At 44.3% G+C, this 19,526-nt stretch overlaps 1 protein-coding gene across 4 annotated transcripts in view; it reads right to left on the reverse strand.

The window, feature by feature from the left end:
* The window catches only part of MCC (MCC regulator of WNT signaling pathway), a 361,512-nt gene that overhangs the window by 325,472 nt on the left and 16,514 nt on the right, over nt 1–19,526 (reverse strand). The window contains exon 1 of one of the 4 annotated variants that reach the window (XM_073344708.1): nt 15,376–15,628. The exons of the other annotated variants lie outside the window; for them this stretch is intronic. The gene's annotated coding sequence lies outside the window, so the exon portion shown is untranslated. Of the gene's footprint in view, nt 1–15,375; nt 15,629–19,526 lie in introns of those variants that run through there. 4 annotated transcript variants of the gene reach the window in all.

Below are 19,526 nucleotides of genomic sequence, written 5' to 3' on the forward strand. Positions count from 1 at the left end.
TACACTTACAGTGCTGCAGCTGTGCTGATGTAGCACTTAGTAAAGACTCTACCTACGCTGATGGGACAGCTTCTTCCATCAGCATAGGTACTCCACCTCCCCAACGGGCAGTAGCTATGTTGACGGGAGAAGCCGTCCCATTGACATAGTATTGTCTCACCAGCAGTACAGCTGGTATAACCGTTTTGCTCAAGGATGTGGACTGAGTGAATCTTAAAAGAAAGGGAGCCAGAAAAATTTTGGATTCATTTTCATATTCCCATGTATCACCGAAAATACTGCTTTACACTTCAAGGGCCTGGTTCTCCTCTCACTACCAGTAATCTGGTTTTACACACAGTTAATTCCTCTGGCTTCACTGAAGATACTCCTGATTCATACTAGTGTGAGATCACAATCAGGCCCATCATCTTTACTCTTTTTAAAATATTCTTTCAAAATCTTTAGCTTTTTAAGGCAATATGGACACCAAAATACAAGGCACAACAAACAGGGGACCATAACTATTTACAAATACAAAAGAAATAAAGGCCACATGAATCATTCTTAGCATTCCAAGCAGCTTTGATGTCAATGACCAAGATTTGGCTGTAAGGGAATATCAGCCTTGCTAAATTATACCCTGAGGGGATAAAAGACATTTGCCTGATCTTGTTAAAAAAAACCCCATATTCTTATTATGTCCAGTAACAAACCACTCAGCCATTTTTTCCCTCCAAGACCAGGAGAGGTATTTTCTACATAAAAATGTTGCTGTATCATAACAATTATATCTTCACACTATAACACATTCATTTTAGAATTTTGTTTATTAAAGAGTTCAAAGTTTAGAGAGAGGAAAAAAACCTCTGCCTAAACAGACCCTTTTAAATTCATGCCCCATAACTGCTTAAATGTACCAAATAGTATGTTTTAATGATACCGTGGCAATCAGAGACAAGATACCTAAACACAAGTCTTGTGGACAATTGATAAGAGAGTTAAAGAAACTATCTTGAGCCCCTGCTGACACACAGGAAATGGTGAACAGTCCTTTTAACAGGATTATATCAGTATGCAGGATGTTATTCTGGCAACGTTTTTTCATGATTTGGCTGTTCCTATATGGCTTCTCTACTTAGAACAGCAATACTAAGAAAAGGATTAAGCTTTTCAACTTTCCAAATCTTAGCCATTCAGCTTAGCAAGTGTAGGATTTATGTAAACACGAACAATTATAAAATGGTTTTAATTTTAATAATTAATACTTGGTATATAGAGGGAATTTGAACCATTGAAATTCCTCTGCTCTTCACTGAGAAAAAGTAAATATAAAAATGTATGTAAGTGTACCGACTGCATGGTACAACACTATTGTACAACAGAGTGGGTAAATCATAGGCTCATTTTAGAAATTATGACTGGGGAAATTGCATACATTTATTAATGCTTGTATTCATTAATGGGATTACCAAAGCTTCAATTTATTCATTCTGACAAATTTTGGTAGAGTGAGACACAAACAGCATTTATCAACTACAGAAAACTTTCTTCCCTGCAATTGACATTTTTTTAATGCAAAGTTCATTTTTACTTTATTCTGCCCATTGCTTTGGTGAATGAAAAGAACTACCTGCACAAGAATGTGTGTGTGCACTTGCATGTGCGCTACACATCTATGCTGTCATTTATATCGTGAACAGTAAATTCTTGGATTATATAAAATCAACAGCAATTCTGACCCACTTACATTTTTTAACAGCTGCAAATGATAATGCTATTCTGCTAGGAAATTATTTAGTTGCTGTCTATACAATCTCCATCCTAATGCATCTTTAATTTTAAATTTTCTGCTTCATAAGAAAGTTTCTGTACCAAGAATTTCCTGGAGGCAGTTAGAATAAACATCTATTCTCAAAAAGAAAAGGAGTACTTGTGGCACCTTAGAGACTAACCAATTTATTTGAGTACAAGCTTTCCTGAGCTACAGTTCCCTTCATCAGATGCATCCCATGAAGTGAGCTGTAGCTCACGAAAGCTCATGCTCAAATAAATTGGTTAGTCTCTAAGGTGCCACAAGTACTCCTTTTCTTTTTGCGAATACAGACTAACACGGCTGTTACTCTGAAACCTGTCATCTATTCTCAGATATTTAAACTATAATTAAGATGTATTTCTCAATCAATCTGTAGACAGCTAGTGGAATAATACTGAAGATCCCATTCTGCCTAAACATTTTGTAACAGCTAAGATAAAAGAAGGTGTAAGAATTTAACAAAATAAAACATTTTCTCTAGCTCTTGAAATTTGTTCACTTACTGCATTTGATAGCACTTCATGTATAATCAGTTTCACAGCTTCCCTTGCTAGACCCCAGTCCCAAAAATATTTACAGGTAACTTTAAAGACAGCAACAAGAAGAGGGAAGTGTGCTTTTGTTTTTTTAGCAGGGACAATTTCAACTTTAAAAAAAAAATTCAGAATTATTTTTACCTACTAGTATTACAAATGATGCCTAAGATTACTATAACTAAAAGAGATTAGAGGGAAAACATTTTTTATTTCAGTTTGTTTGCTCTGTGCATACAATGGCATTTTAACTAGGCAAGGGAAATCATGTCTAGCGGTCAATCCTGCAAGGGATCCATGCAAGCACTAGGGTCTACCTCTTTGAATCCCATTACAGAATCAAGGGTTCAATTAGTCAGTTTCTCTTGTCTTTTTTTTGGGGGGGGGAGGTATCTTTCTCACAGCAATAATAAATAGAAACACTAAAAAAAACCAAAGTGATTGCAAAACCACAAACATTGTCAGGAAGACCTGGGTCTTGTACACACTACCACTTATGTCAGTATAACTTATGATGCTCAGCGGTGTGAGTAACCCACCCCTGAAAGCAACATAAGTTACAGCGACCTAAGCTCCGGTGTGAACAGTGCTATGTTGGCGGGATAGAGTGTCTTCACCAGATGTGCTACAGCAGCACAGCTGCAACAGAGCAGCTGCGCCGCTGTAGCACTTCTAGTGTAGATTAGCCATTAGTGACTTTTCAAGCTCCCACGACAGTATTTGTGTGGTTAGCAGCATGTACTAATGGTTTTCATACCTAACTGCTTCCCTCATTGCCCATTAACCTTGCTGACTTAGTGACACAGAAGCTGTTATAACCTCACATCTCCTCAGATTTTCCCCACATGCTTACATAAAACAGACATTCAAGAGAAAATAGTTTCCTCATCCTCTGTTTTCAAACAACACTGAAGGTATGCTAAAGTTTCTGTAACGATTTTAAACTATATAAAACAATCACCAGGACAAGTGAGACTTTGCTGGTAATTTTCTTGTTGTAAGTGGAACACAGGTCTTGTCTACACTGGCAAGTTTTGTCGATGAAACTAATGTCAACAAGGAAAAATTGACAAAAGCAAAGTCGCCAAAGTGTGTCTACATTTGCTCCCTCTGTCAACAGATCGTGTCTTGTGTCCACATTCAGGGCAGAATTGTCAACAGCGAGAGCAATGGACTGTGGGTATGTATCCCACAGTACCTGGAGACACCATCCGTCGCTAGGTGTTGTGGGAAGGTGGAAACGGAGCGCAGCGCATCCTGGGATGTGCAAAATGTCCCGTCATGCACTGCTTTGCGTCCCAGCCCTCCAATGGTTTCTGGCTTCCTTTCACGCCGTTTTTCCAACTGTCATTTTTTTGTAGTGCATGCCATCATCTGCAGTGAGAGAGGATGGATCCCACACTTCTCTCCTATGCGCTGTTAACTGACGTGAAGACATCGCACATGGCAGCACAGTTACTCGTAGAGTTATTGCAAAGTTACCGACAGAGAATGAATGGCAGGCACCCGAGTGTGATATGGACAGCAGCTACTTATTAGTGCTTTGTGCATTCACAGAGCAGCTGCATACGGTAGACCATCGCTTTTGGGATAGGGAAACAAGCACTGATTCGTGAGATCGCATTGTCATGCAGGCGTGGGATGAAGACCAGTGGGTACAGAACTTTAGGATGCATAAAGCAACCTTGCTGGAGCTCTGTGCTGAGCTGGCCCCAGACCTGCAGTGCAAGGACACCAAATTGAGAGCTGCCCTATCGGTAGAGAAACATGTTGCCATTGCTGTGTGGAAGCTGGTGAATCCAGACTGCTACCGGTCAGCTGCAAATCAATCTGGAGAAGGGCAGTCCACTGTTGGGGCTGTATTACTATAAGTGTGCATGGCAATAAATTGCACCCTGTTGCGGAGGACCGTGAGTCTGAGAAATGTGCATGAAATAGTGGATGGCTTTGCAGAGATGGGTTTCCCTAACTGTGGCGGGGCGATTGATGGCACACGCATTCCAATTTTAGCTCCAGACCACCTTGCCTCTGAATACATCAATAGGAAGGGATACTTATCCATGGTGTTGCAGGCGCTTGTAGATCACCGGGGGCATTTCGCGGACATCAATGCAGGCTGGTCTAGAAAGATGCATGACGCACGCATCTTCAGGAACAGTGGCCTGTACAGAAAGCTGCAGGCAGGGACTCTCTTTTCAGATCACAAGATCACAGTGGGGGGTGTGGAAATGCCCACAGTAATCCTGGGAGACCCAGCTTACTCCTTACAGCCTTGGCTCATGAAATCTTACATGGGGCACCAGGACAGCAGCAAGGAGTGTTTTAACAACAGGCTGAGCAGGTGCTGCATGGTAGTCGAATGTGCCTTTGGCCGTTTGAAAGCTTGCTGGAGGTGTCTCAATGGCAGGCTAGACCTTACCGAGGATAATATTCCCGTGGTCATAGCTGCGTGCTGCACTTCGCATAAACTGCATGAATCTAAGGGTGAAATGTTTGCACAGGGGTGGAGCACTAAGGCAGAGCGCTTGACTGCACAGTTTGAACAGCCAGATGCTCGGGCTGTCAGAGGAGCCCAGAGGGCTGCTATTAACATCGGAGAGGCTTTGAGGAACCATTTTGACAATGAGGGGCACTAAGACGTCTGCTTTGAATTCCTTCCCTGGTGCATCCATGAACAATTTTGCGGCCCAAGATCCATGCAACACAATGCTTTAGAAGCCTGTTCCCAAGAGTGAATTGATGGCTATACGCTTTTGTAAAACACAGAATAAAAACGCTGTACCATTAAATACCTTAGCCTTTATTTATTGTTAAGAAGGGTAAAACCTCACAACGGTGTGTAGCTCCAGCTATCATTGTGCAAGCTGTGAGAGGGGTGGAGTGATGAGGAAACTCAGGAGGGCTGTGAAGTGAAAAGGGATGTAGGAGCATGGAGGGGGGTGGGGTTGGCAAAGAATTGTACATGTGCACGTGCTGCAGGGGAGGTCGGCCACGGATCTGCTCAGTCTGCAGCGGTATCAAAGACTTGAGCATCTCTGTCTGATCCTCCATCACTTTTATCATCCGCTCTGTTGCTTGCCTGGCAAATGCAGCATTCTCTTTTCTGTCCTGCCTTTTGGCTTCCCAGCACTCTTTGCGTTCCCTGGTCTGTCTTTCATCAAGCTGCAGCACCTCCCGGAACATGTCTTCTTTGCTGCACCTAGGGTTCTTCCTTATCTGCCGAAGCCGGTCGGCGGGGGGCATTGTATGTTCCTCAAGGTCTGTGCTGAACAGAAGAGGGATCGTTACATTACAGCAAACAATTGAAACATTTTAGTAACAAGGGTCTTTTGTTAGTAGAAATCACTTTGTCTCTGAGACTCTAGGCAGGCACGCAGCTCCATAAGCACCCCAATCATGGTGAGTGTCGGGATTGGGAGCAAGGGGGTTGTGCATACGGACAAAACACTCATGGCTTACAGGGCAGCTTTGCAGGGAACTCATTCTAAAATTATCACACACTTTTTCACAGGCGGCCAACCTGCTGGCTGACATCTCGCTGCTGCATGTAACCAAGGAAACCAGGGCACAAATGCTACATGCTTCCGGCTTTCACCCCGTGCTGTATGCAGCTCAGCTATGTGCCACTTTGGTCCCAGCTCCAGTGATTGCTAAATGGCATGGTACAGTTTCCTACAATGGGGGAACTAACAAGGCTGCAATCCCTTGGAATCTGCAACAGAGGATTAACAAGTACCTCTTGGAAACTTTCCAGAGCCTCTCTCTGAAGGAGTCCCTGCAGGTCTCGATGTCCACTGACATCCTGCTGGGCCACGTAGATTAGCTACACAGGGCAATGTCCACCTCACAGAAAACACTACCTGCCTCCCACTTTTCGATTCCCAACACAAGCCACAGCAACTAACCTGGTGTCTCATCTGCTTCCTGCTCCCCGTAGAGCATTTCAGGAGTGGACAAAAGTTCCTGGCTGCCTGCCCCACCGGGCCACCCTGCTGGGAGCACCACATCCTTCCTCTTCTATTTTGACTTCTTCATCCAGAATTTCAGCCACCGGTTTACCCCCTTTTTCTGCTGCCTCCGAAGTATCCACAGGGCTATTGGCGATGGAGGTGGGGTCACCACTGAGGATAGCATTCAGCTCCTTGTAGAAGCAGCAGGTCTTAGGTGCAGCACCAAAGTGATGGTTCGCCTCCCACACCTTATGGTACGTCTGCCTCAGCTCCTTTATCTTCACTCTCCACTGCTGCGCGTCCCGATCATAGCCCTTTTCGCACAAGCCTCAAGAAATTTACCCATACGTGTCCCGATTCCTACAGGTCACTCACAGCTGCGACTGAAAAGACTCCTCTCCCCATATACTGATCAGATCTAACAACTCAGCGGTGGTCCAAGTGGGAGTGCATTTGGTGCGATAGCCAGCCATGCTCACCTGGAAAGCTCATCTGGGAAGCCAGCAAGCAGGAAATGAGATTTCAAATTCCCGGGACTTGCAAGTGTGAGGAGCGGGTTGGCTGCAGGGCAGCAGAGAGAGCGGCAGCATGGGAATTGTGGGACACTTTCTGGAGGCCAATAAAATTTAAAAAAAGCTGTGGTGTCTACACTGGCGGTTTGTCGACAATAAAGGGAGGGGAAAAGAAAAATGTCTCTCGCAGGGGTGGAAGTTTTTTGTCACCAAAACTGGGCATTTGTTTTTTAAAAAGTCACATTGCAGTGTGTACGCTATTGCAGTTTTGTTGCCAAAAGGCAGTTTTTGGCGACAAAACTTGCCAGTGTAGACAAGGCCTCAGAAGAGAGGACAAAGAATGCAAAATATGACAAGCTGTCTGCTTCAGAAAATCCAACTGGCAGCTGTTGTTCAGGAAAAAGCCCACATTCTAATCCGAGTTGAAAGCAATACATTCATTCCTGTCACTGTAACTGGTCAGAAAGAGATTGATAAATTGATGTTTGTACACTTTATCTCTTATACATATATTCAGAAGGCTCCATGTATTCTGTGACAAAATGGATTTATTGCTGCAATATGATGGATTCTGCATCACTCTAATGCAAAACACTCATTTAAATTTAAAAATGGAGTTTCGAATGAACTAAATACGAAAACAAATAATGTAGTCAGTGCAATACCCACTGTTATTCATTTTGATATCAAATTTGATTGCATCAATCTATGATAGCTCACTGGCAATCAAACAACAATTTATAATACTTAAAATACATTGCAGTCCATCAGAAGTGAAAAAAATCATACCCTAAATTGCAAGATTTGGATAATAATCACTTCCAGAGCAGGAAGCAGCCAATGTTGCAAGCAGTTGTGGAAAAGAGAGAGCAACCTGACTGGGAGGGGAAAGTCCATTCAGATGCAGACAGAAGTGCTGAAGTGGGAAGCAAAGCTATTTCAGCTGCAGGAGAGGAGAGAGAATGCATAGGGAGCCTAGGGCTGACCATGTCTAGCTGACATTTTTAAAAAACTTGCTCTGTCTACTTTAGATTAGGGTGACCATATGTCCCGTTTTGGCCAGGACAGTCCCTCTTTTTAAGCCCTGCCCTGGCTATCCTGACTTTTTTGTCAAAAAAGTGGAGTGCAGAGGATCAGGGGCAGGAGGGGGTGAGCGGCGATGCCAGCCTCGCATGGGGGGGCGGGGGGGAGGCAGGGCTCGGGCAAGCAGTGACGCCAGCCTTGCACAGGGAGGGGGATTCAGGCGAGTGGGTTGGGCCAGCCCCATGTGGGGCGGGAGGGCTTGGGCAAGATTTCTTTCAGGAGTATGGACTGTAATTATCTGATGATGCTCCATGTGGGTTCCAGTGGGGGTGGTAAGTGACAACTCGGGGTGTGCAGCTGGCTTTCCCCCTCCACCCCTGTATTGATGCAGGTTCCCTCAGGGTATTTGGGTGGCCCATTCCATGATGCAATCTACTTATCTGGTAGAGTGTCCTTGTTTGGTGAAAGCAGCTTTAAGTGTGTTAAGGTGAGTATCCGGACTTTCTCCTTGGAGGGTATTCTGTGATACGTGCGTGACTGGTTGTACATAACAGATTTCTTGATGTGTTTGGAGTGATTACTGGATCTGTGAATGTAGGTGTGGTGATCTGTGGGTTTTTTGTATGTAGTTGTCTGTAGGGTTCTGTTGTTGAACCCAATCATGATAGCCCAGAAGTTGATGCTGGTGTGTAAGTGTCCTGGAGAGAGTTTGATGGATGGGTTGTGGTTGTTGACTTCGTGATGGAAATCTATGAGCGAGTCCACAGCATGAAAATATCATCAATGTAGCTCCGCAATATCACTGATTTTGTTGTGCATTTGTCCAGAAATTCTTCCTCTTTACAACAATCTATAACTACTAACTCTCCTTTGTCCTGCAACTGCAGAGATGTAAACTGCCCACTTCATCTTGAATATCCTCTTTATACCACGTTAAACTTCTTATGCTGAACAATCTGTTCACTTTTTCATTTAGCTGTAACACTGAGTGCCCTCGCAGACCTGAAGAGCTCAGTGTAGCTTGAAAGCTTGTCTCTTCCACCAACAGAAGCTGGTCCAATAAAAGAGATTGCCTCACCTGCCTTCTCTCTCTAATATCCTGGGACCAACACTGCTACAAGAACATTGTAAATAACATAAAAATTCACCTCATCACCTTCTGCCCAGGCTCGACTACTTCTAGGATCTCACTATTGCTGGATTGCCCAGCCCTCTCTAGAAAGCCACTCCCACCTCTGGGGAAGAAGAGGAAAGCCATCTGCCCCAGTAGGTCAGCAGCTTAACCCTTTCCTAGTGGGATCAGTATTTGTTAATAGCTGTAGCTCACGAAAGCTCATGCTCAAATAAATTGGTTAGTCTCTAAGGTGCCACAAGTACTCCTTTTCTTTTTGCAAAGACAGACTAACACGGCTGTTACTCTGAAACCTAGGAAAAGACTACCAGCCTGTTACGTGAATTGTTTCTTTAACAATAAGCACAATACAACATTTGTATAATTCACTTATTACAAATAAAGCAATTAAATGTCCCTTTCAAATGTTATTCTGACCCTTTGCCTCAAATTGATGATACAAACTGCTTCTCAGAAGGAAAAAAACAAGCTTACACTGTCTTCTCTAGTTGCATCTTGTTTAAGGTAACAGGACTATTGCTACTGTAATTATTAATTGTGGGGAAAAAAATCTCTGTTTATCAATAAAACTTTTTGATGTTCTGCGCTTTCCCTTTGTTTTAATCTGCTACTTTTGAACTCTGCTATTTAAAATATAGTAAATTAATAAAAAAAGACAACAAAATAGAATATCTGATATGGCCCACCAATTTCACTGCAGGGTAGGAAATACAAAGAGCTCAATTCTCACACTCCAGATGTAGCATGGGCTTTGTACAAATACATTTTGCATTATTAAATTTAAGAATTTAGTTACCAGTAAAATTCTCAGCGGGAATGATGTGTTAAATGTGCTCATTAAAGATACCAATGCTAATTAACACCCTAGCGCTAGGGAACAGTCATTGAACAGTGGATATATTCCACACTTACACTGCTAATTCTAGCAGATGCATGTGAACACTCTCAGTAAAAATATAAGGAAGATTTCAAAAGCCACATATACTTATATGGAAATTAGATCAATTTCCAGACTTGTCTAAACAACTCTCTCACAAACCCATCCTGTTGATAATGCTCAATTCAGTGCACCACTGACTTTACTATTCCCTACCCCATACTTACTGAAACATAAGATGTTTTAGTGCAATTTTCTATAATTTAAAACAGTTTTGTTCTTGTTGCTGACCCCAATCCAGAGTCTCAGCAGTGTTCCTCTGTCCAAAGTGTTTGACATGGAATTACATTAAAAAATTCAACATTCAGAAGATGGCAATTCATAATCCAAAGTGAAGGGTTAAGAAGGTAACTGAGCCCTGGTCTACTCTAGGACTTTAGGTCGAATTTAGCAGCGTTAAATCGATGTAAACCTGCACCTGTTCACACGATGAAGCCCTTTATTTCAACTTAAAGGGCTCTTAAAATCGATTTCCTTACTCCACCCCTGACAAGTGGATAGCACTTAAATCGGCCTTGCCGGGTCGAATTTGGGGTACTGTGGACACAACTCGACGGTATTGGCCTCCGGGAGCTATCCCAGAGTGCTCCATTGTGACCGCTCTGGACAGCCCTCTCAACTCAGATGCACGATTGTTTGCCGTTGCTCTGACACAGGGAGGGGCGACTGACAACACGGCTTACAGGGTTGGCTTACAGAGAGCTAAAATCAACAAAGGCGGTGGCTTTACATCAAGGAGTATTTCAGGCAGGACTTCACGGGGGGTTCCAATAAGAAATGGTGCACCTAAGTTATTGTTCTTATTGGAACAAGGAGGTTAGTCTGGCCTCTGATTGATACATGGCTAGATTTACCTTGCTGCACCTTCTCTGTGAGTGACTGCAGTGTGACCTAGAGGAATGGGTCCCCTAGACGGGGGGCGGGAGGGGGGGGTTGCAAATGAGTACAAAACAAATCTGGTCTATTTCTTGTTTTGATACACTCCATCTATCTTTTACATCTTTGGCTGGCAGCAGACGGTGCAGAAGGACTGCATGCCATCCACATCTCATGGCTGCTCGGCAGAAGATGGTACAATAGGACTGCTAGCCATCCTCATCTCTTGCCTGCCCGGCAGAAGATGATGCAATAGGACTGCTAGCAATCCGTATCACCTGCCTGCTCACCATAAGATGGTTCAATAGGACTGACTGCAGGACTAAAGAGAATGACTTGATCAAGTCACTCCAAATTTAGTCCCTGCGCCTATGTCTGCCCAGGCGCTCCTGATCGACCTCACAGAGGCAACCAGGAGCACCTGGGACATGACGATGACGGCTACCAGTCCTATTGCACCGTCTGCTGCCACAAAGCAATGGGTTGCTGCTGCTGTGTAGCAATGCAGTAACGTGTCTGCCAGCATCCAGGAGACATACGGTGACAGTGAGCTGAGCAGGCTCCATGCTTGCCGTGGTATGGCGTCTGCACAGGTAACTCAGGAAAAAAGGCGCGAAACGATTGTCTGCCCTTGCTTTCATGGAGGGAGGGAGGGAACGGGGGCCTGACGATATGTACCCAGAACCACCCGCGACAATGTTTTAGCCCCATCAGGCATTGGGATCTCAACACAGAATTCCAATGGGCAGCGGAGACTGCGGGAACTGTGGGATAGCTACCCAGAGTGCAACACTCCGGAAGTCGACTCTAGCCTCGGTACTGTGGAAGCACTCCGCCGAGTTAATGCACTTAATGCACTTAGAGCATTTTCTGTGGGGACACACACACTCGAATATATAAAACCGATTTCTAAAAAAACGACTATAAATTCGACCTAATTTCGTAGTGTAGACATACCCTGAGTTTTTACCTGCTGTAGGCTGTCCTAAAACTCTAACACCAACAAGGCATGTCTAGCCAACAAGACAGAGATTTCTTGGGCAGGTAAGGCAGCTGCAGAGCAACACTCTATAGATGCAGTTGTAGGTGCATTATCCATTTCAAGGCCTCCTCTGTGATGTTATAGATATCATCCAATTCACCTTTAAGTCCCTATTGGGGCACTGAGTTGTGATGTGTTCAATGATTTGCACAGCGATAAAGAACCTCCAGTGAGGCTGCTGCTTCTGAAAGTGTGGGATAACTAAGGGATTTGTAAGAACATTACCTCTCAGGCGATTTAGGGTATGTCTACACTACGAAATTAGGTCGATCTTATAGAAGTCGATTTTTAGATATCGATTTTATACAGTCGATTGCATATGTCCACACTAAGCGCATTAAGTCGGCGGAGTGCATCCTCACTACCGTGGCTAGTTTCAACTTTCGGAGTGTTGCACTGTGGGTAGTTATCCCACAGTCTCCACTGCCCATTGGAATTCTGGGTTGAGCTCCCAATGCCTGATGGGGAAAAACATTGTCGCGCGTGGTTTTGGATACATGTCGTCAGTCGCCCCTCCCTCCATGAAAGCAACAGCAGACAATCATTTCACTCCTTTTTTCCGTGCAGACGCCATACTGCTGTCAGCAGACGGTGCAGTAGGACTGCTAACCGTCATTGTCATCCACCGCTTCCGCTTCAAACACTGCTCTCCTGGTGCCATGAATCCATCTTGCAAGTCCTCTCATCGCTCTGTATAAATATCTATTCTCGTGGCATCCGTCGTCATCCACCGCTTCCGCTGCAATTCTGCTCTCCTGCAGACGCCATACCACGGCAAGCATGGAGCCTGCTCAGCTCATCACTGCTGTTGTGAGCATTGCAAACACCTCACGCATTATCCTGCAGTATGTGCAGAACCTGCAAAAGCAGACGAGGAGGCAATGACGTCACGACCCCGATAGTGATGAGGACATGGACACAGACTTCTCTCAAAGCACGGGCCCTGGCAATTTGGACATCATGGTGGTAATGGGGCAGGTTCATGCCGTGGAACACTGATTCTGGGCCCGGGAAACAAACACAGACTGGTGGGACCGCATAATGTTGCAGGTCTGGGATGATTCCCAGTGGCTGTGAAACTTTTGCAAGCATAAGGGCACTTTCATGGAACTTTGTGACTTGCTTTCCCCTGCTCTGAAGCACAAGAATACCAAGGTGAGAGCAGCCCTCACAGTTGAGAAGCTAGTGGTGATAGCCCTGTGGAAGCTTGCAACGCCAGACAGCTACTGGTCAGTCGGGAATCAATTTGGAGTGAGTAAATCTACTGTGGGGGCTGCTGTGATCCAAGTAGCCAATGCAATCACTGAGCAGCTGCTATCAAGGGTAGTGACTCTGGGAAACGTGCAGGTCATAGTGGATGACTTTGCTGCAATGGGGTTACCTACTGTGGTGGGACAATAGACGGAACGCATATCCCTATCTTGGGACCAGACCACCTTGGCAGCCAGTACATAAACAGCAAGGGGCACTTTTCAGTGGTGCTGCAAGCACTGGTAGATCACAGAGGATGTTTCACCGACATCAACGTGGGATGGCCAGGAAAGGTGCATGACGCTCGCACCTTCAGAAACTCCAGTCTGTTTGAACAGCTGCAGAAAGGAACTTACTTCCCAGACCAGAAAATTACCGTTGGGGATGTTGAAATGCTTATAGTTATCCTTGGGGACCCAGCCTACCCCTTAATGCCATGGGTCATAAAGCCATACACAGGCAGCCTGGACAGCAGTAAGGAGCAGTTCAACTATAGGCTGAGCGAGTGCAGAATGGTGGTAGAATGTGCATTTGGACGTTTAAAAGCTCGCTGGCGCAGTTTACTGACTAGGTTAGATCTCAGCAAAACCAATATTCCCATTGTTATTGCTGCTTGTTGTGTGCTCCACAATATCTGTGAAAGTAAGGGGGAGATGTTTATGGCGGGGTGGGAGGTTGAGGCAAATCGCCTGGCGGCCAATTACGCACAGCCAGACACCAGGGCGATTAGAAGAGCACAGCTTGGTGCCCTGTGCATCAGAGAAGCTTTGAAAACCAGTTTCATGACTGGCCAGGCTACGGTGTGACAGTTCTGTTTGTTTCTCCTTGATGAAAACCCGCCCCCTTGGTTGACTTTACTTCCCTGTAAGCCACCGACCTCCCCCACTTCAATCACTGCTTTCAGAGGCAATAAAGTCATAATTGTTTCAAAATCATGCATTCTTTATTAATTCATCACACAAATAGGGGGAAAACTCGCAAGGTAACCCAGGAAGGGTGGGTGAGGAGGGAAGCACCGGGTAAGGTGGTGGATGAGGGGAGGCGGGAAGGACAAGGCCACACTACAGTTCAAAATATATTGAATGCCAGCCTTCTGTTGCTTGGCAATCCTCTGGGGTGGAGTGGCTGGGTGCCCGTATCCTCCCCCCTAGTGTTCTTGGGCTTCTGGATGAGGAGGATATGGAACTTGGGGAGGAGGGTTATACAGGGGCTGCAGCGGCCGCCTGTGCTCCTGCTGCCTTTCCTGCAGCTCCACCAGACGCCTGAGCATGTCACTTTGCTCCCCCATTAGCCTCAGCATTGCATCCTGCCTCCTCTCATTGCGTTCATTTAACGCTTTCCTGGACTCTGCCATTGTTTGCCTCCACGCATTCTGCTAAGCTCTTTCAGTGCAGGAGGACTGCATGAGCTCTGAGAACATTTCATCACGAGTGCATTTTTTTCACCTTCTAATCTGCGCTAGCCTCTGGGACGGAGATGATAGGGGGAACGTAGAAACATTTTCAGCTGCAGGAGGAAAAAAAGGGAGAGTAGTATTTTAAAAGATCCATTTAGAGAACAAAGGAAAGACTATTTCACACTGAATCAAGCAATTCACATTACATAGCACATGTGCTTTTGGTACAAGGTCGCATTTTGCCTCTTATATTGAGTGCCTGCCGGTTTGGTGTGAGACATCACACACGCTTGGCTGGGCAACAGAATTCAGCTTCCAGGCAGCCATGGTAAGGCAAAGGGTTTCGTCTTCTTCAACCTTCATAACATGTGGGAATGGTTTTAAACAGCAGCGCCCTCCTTTCCATACCAAGCAAAGCCCATTGGGTTGGCCATTTAAAAGGAGGGGCTGCGGTTTTAGGGTGAATGTACAGCACAACCCACACACACCCAATTCTCTGGGATGATCGCTTCACGCCCCCGCACCGCATGGCTAGTATCAGGGAAGATCCCTGTCAGCCAAACACGAACAGCTCAGCATGAACGTGCCTCCCCACACCGCGTGGCTAACAGTGGGGATGATTTCTTTTCAGCCAAAGGCAAACAGCCCAGCAGGAACGGGCACCTCTGAATGTCCCCTTAAACAAATTTCCCGTATTTCAACCAGGTGACAATGAATGATATCACTCTCCTGAGGCTAACACAGAGAGTACCGCCAGAAGAGCTTCATGGAGATGTCCCAGGAGGATTTCCGCTCCATCCCCAGACACGTTAACAGACTTTTCTAGTAGCTATACTGGCCGCGAATGCATCCCAAGTCTTCAGAGCAAATTAATCATTAAACACGCTTGTTTTTAAACCCTGTATTATATTTACAAAGGTACACTCACCAGAGGTGCCTTCTCTGGCTTCTTGGTCAGGGAGCCCACCTTGGGAGGGTATTGGCTCCAGGGTGATGAACAGTTCCTGGCTGCCGGGAAGAAGGGATTATTCTCCGCTTGCCTGCTGTGCGAGATCTTCAACCTCCTCCTCCTTCTCATCAGCTTCCGCATCCACAAAATCCTCGTCCCTGTTGCATGAGATTCCCCCCTTGCAGGTGTCCATGGACAGTGGTGGGGAAGTGGTAGGGGCTACCCCGAGAATTGCATGCAGCTCATCATAGATGCACCATGTATGGGGCTCTGACGCGGAGCGACCGTATGCATCCTTTGGTTTTTTGGTAGGCTTGCCTCAGCTCCTTAACTTTCATGCGGCACTGCTGTGTGTCCCTGTTGTAGCCTCTGTCCATCATGCCCTTGGAGATTTTGGTAAATATACTGGCATTTCGTCTTTTGGAATGGAGTTCTGCCTGCACAGATTCTTCTCCCCATACAGTGATCAGATCCAGTACCTCCTGTTCAGTCCATGCTGGAGCTCTTTTGCAATTCTGGGACTCCATGGTCACCTGTGCTGATGAGCTCTGCATGGTCATCTGTGTTGATCAGCTCGCCACACTGGTCAAACAGGAAATGAAATTCAGAAGTTCACAGGGCTTTTCCTGACTACCTGGCCAGTGCATCTGAGTTGAGAGTGCTGTCCAGAGCGGTCACAATGGAGCACTGTGGGATAGCTCCCAGAGGCCAATATCGTCGAATTGCATCCACATTAACCCAAATTCGACTAAGCGAGGTCGATTTTAGCGCTACTCCCCTCGCCGGGGAGGAGTACAGAAATCAATTTTAAGAGCCCTTTTTAGTCGACAAAACAGGCTTGGTTGTGTGGATGGGTGCAGGGTTAAATCGACCTAGCACTGCTAAATTCAACCTAAACTTGTAGTGTAGACCAGGGTTTAGCTCCTATCTGCAATGACCCTGAACTGTTTCCTGAAGCAAGTTGAAACACCAGTTACTTCATCCTGTAGGCATATTTTTAAAACAGTTAATGTGACTTGAATCCAACCACAATGGCCAGTTCAATTGTTTAAAACCATTTGCCTCTGACCCATCGAATAGCCCACCATAATCTGGTGAGATAAAGGAGGAAGATAGTAATACAAGGAATTAATTACCCAAGTAGTGGGACTCTTCCCCCAACTAAGTATCTCCCAGTTCAAGCAATACACACATTCATTTTTAATTGCAGTATTTAAAAAAAAATTCTTAATCCCACCAAAAAGCTGGTATTTCTCCAGTAATTTAAGTAAATTATATTGTTTAATACAAGTCCTGATCCTGCACTTGGTTCTGAGCAGACAAAACTCCACACCTACCCACACAGAGCCCACATGCCAAGTTAATTTCAGTATCAAGATCTTACTTATGCAGCTAAAATGATGACTAGCAGTTTGTACATTATAACCCAAGTAAAAAACAAAACTGAGCTTCTTCTGAAAATTATTCAGGTTTTGTTGATGACCATTCCAGAATCGTTAGAGAAAATTTTCAATTGAAAACCTCTGTCTTCTCTTGAATAGTTACAGTCCCCTAAGGGCCACACAGGTTTCGCTCTCTCACTGTAATAACCAACAACATAAGATATTGTACTGTCTTCCATCCTTATTAACAAGTAATGCACCGAAAATTAAAAAGGACAAGAAATAGCTTCAGCAGTAGAAAGTTGACTGTTTCACCACGCTTTTTTCACAGGGAAAAGAGGTCCAACAGATGTATTTTCAACTGTGTTCTCAAATGACAGACTACGTGCTCAATTTTTCATATTAAAAACTGTATGGATATTAAGGCCACTCAAAAGCAGTGAATAACCTTGTGATAACAAGTTCAAGATTTATATTTAAGTCACTTCTTCTCAGATTACTAACACTCAGGAGAAAGAGGAATAGAACAAGCTGTGTAAAATACATGTACTAATTTTCAAATATGAATGAGAACTAAAATGAAATATTGCGGTTTTCAAAGATCATCCTGATGTTTACATAAAACTCGGGTAGATGGCTAGATTTAATTATTAAAGATTCTGAAAATACCAATTAAAATATCTTCTCCATGCTTGTGTATTAATTCTGACAAATACAGATTTTTAAATGTATAAACCTCTAATAAATATTAATTCCTGGTAGGAATGCTAGACACAGTATTTGACAAAGGGATTGGTTTGGGATGGAAAAAATAAGTGTCTTTAGACTGCCTGTTTTCTACATCTCTCCCCCTTATTTCTTCTTCTGGTTAAAATGCTCAGAGAGGATCTGCAGAAAACAAATGTGGAATTATGTCATCTTTATTCATAAAGCTCCTGGCTGTGGAACAGCTAATTCAAGCAAATCCCAACAGAGACAGGTGCTGCAAGCAGGACTGTGCTCTTGTTAACAACAACTGTGCACTGCAGCCACTAAACTTCTGTTTTTCATACAGTTCTACCATGCACCCATATATAAAATCACTAATATTACAATCGCACTGCCCTTTAGATACATATCGACAGTTCTCATCACTACTCCATAGTGCATAAGCACATAAGAATGGCCATCCTGGGTCAGGCAAATGGTCCATCTAGCCCAGTATCCTGTCTTCCAATAGTGGCCACTAACACCCGCTTCAGAGGGAATGAACAAAACAGAGCAATTATTGAGCGATATATCCCCTGTTGTCCAGTCCCAGCTTCTGGCAGTCAGAAATTTAGGGATATCCAGAGCATGTGGTTGCATCCCTGACCATCTTGGCTGACAGCCATTGATGGACCTATCCTCCAAGAATTTATCTAATTCTTTTTCAAACTCAGTCAGATTTTTGGCCTTCACAATATCCCCAGGTAAAATGTTTCACAGGTTGACTGTGCGTTGTGTGAAGAAGTACTTCCTTTGGTTTGTTTTAATCCTGCTGCCTATTAATTTCATTGGAAGACTCATGGTTCTTGTGTTATGTGAAGGGGCACGTAACACCTGCCTGTTCACTTTCTCCACACCATTCATGATTTGATAGACCTCTATTATATTCCACCCTTAGGTCATCTCTTTTCAAAGCTGAAAAGTCCCAGTCTTTTTAATGTCTCTTCATATTAAAGCTGTTCCACATCATTAGTCATTTTTGTTGCCTTTCTCTGTACCTTTTCCAATTCTAATATATCTTCTTTGAGATGGAGCAACCAGAACTGCACACATTATTCAAGGTATGGGTATACCATGGATTTATGTTATTTTCTGTCTTATTTTCTATTCCTTTCCTAATGGTTCCTAACATTGTTAGCTTTTTTGACTGCTGCGGCACACTGAGCAGATGTATTCAAAGAACCATCCACGAAAACTCCAAGATCTCTTTCTTGACTAGTATCAACTAGACTCCAACATTTTGTATGTATATTTGGGATTATATTTTCCAAAGTGCATTACATTTCACTTATCAACACTGAATTTCATCTGCCATTGTGTGCCCAGTCACCCTGTTCAGTGAGATCACTTTGTAACTCTTCGCAGTCAGCTTTGGACTTAACAATCTTGAGTAATTTAGTATTATCTGCAAACTTTGCCACCTCAGTTTACCCCCTTTTCCAGACCATTTATGAATATGATGAACTGCACTGGTCGCAATACAGATCCCTGGGGACCCTGCAATTTACCACTTTTCATTGTGAAAATTGACTATGTGCTCCTACCTTTTGTTTCCTATCTTTTAATCAGTTACTGATCCATGAGATGACCTTCCCTCTTATCCCATAACTGCTTACTTTGCTTAAGTGGGACCTTGTGAAAGGCTTTCTGAAAAACCATATGCAGATTGTGGGAGACTTCAAAAAGCCTTCTAAGGAGGCAACAGGATTAAGAGAGACCCGATCAAACTACCATAGCTCCTTGGGAACTGCAGCTGTTCCCATGGCATATGGTACACATGGAAGTGAGAATGAATGGTCAAGTTTGATTTTTGCTCAGACAGATACATTTCTGCTAAAGCTCTTGAAAAATAATTGCCAAACTCTCAGGTGGCCCAGGAGAGAGGAGTGAGTGTGATCTAACAGTACTTAAAAGATGGCCAGAGAACAAAATCAGCCTAGTGCGTGGATCATGTCCCCCAGCTATTTCAAGGTCTGCAAGCTACTTCAAGATGAAGTTCAT

Source organism: Lepidochelys kempii, chromosome 5 (assembly GCF_965140265.1).
Source record: "Lepidochelys kempii isolate rLepKem1 chromosome 5, rLepKem1.hap2, whole genome shotgun sequence".
Classification (NCBI taxonomy): domain Eukaryota; kingdom Metazoa; phylum Chordata; order Testudines; family Cheloniidae; genus Lepidochelys; species Lepidochelys kempii.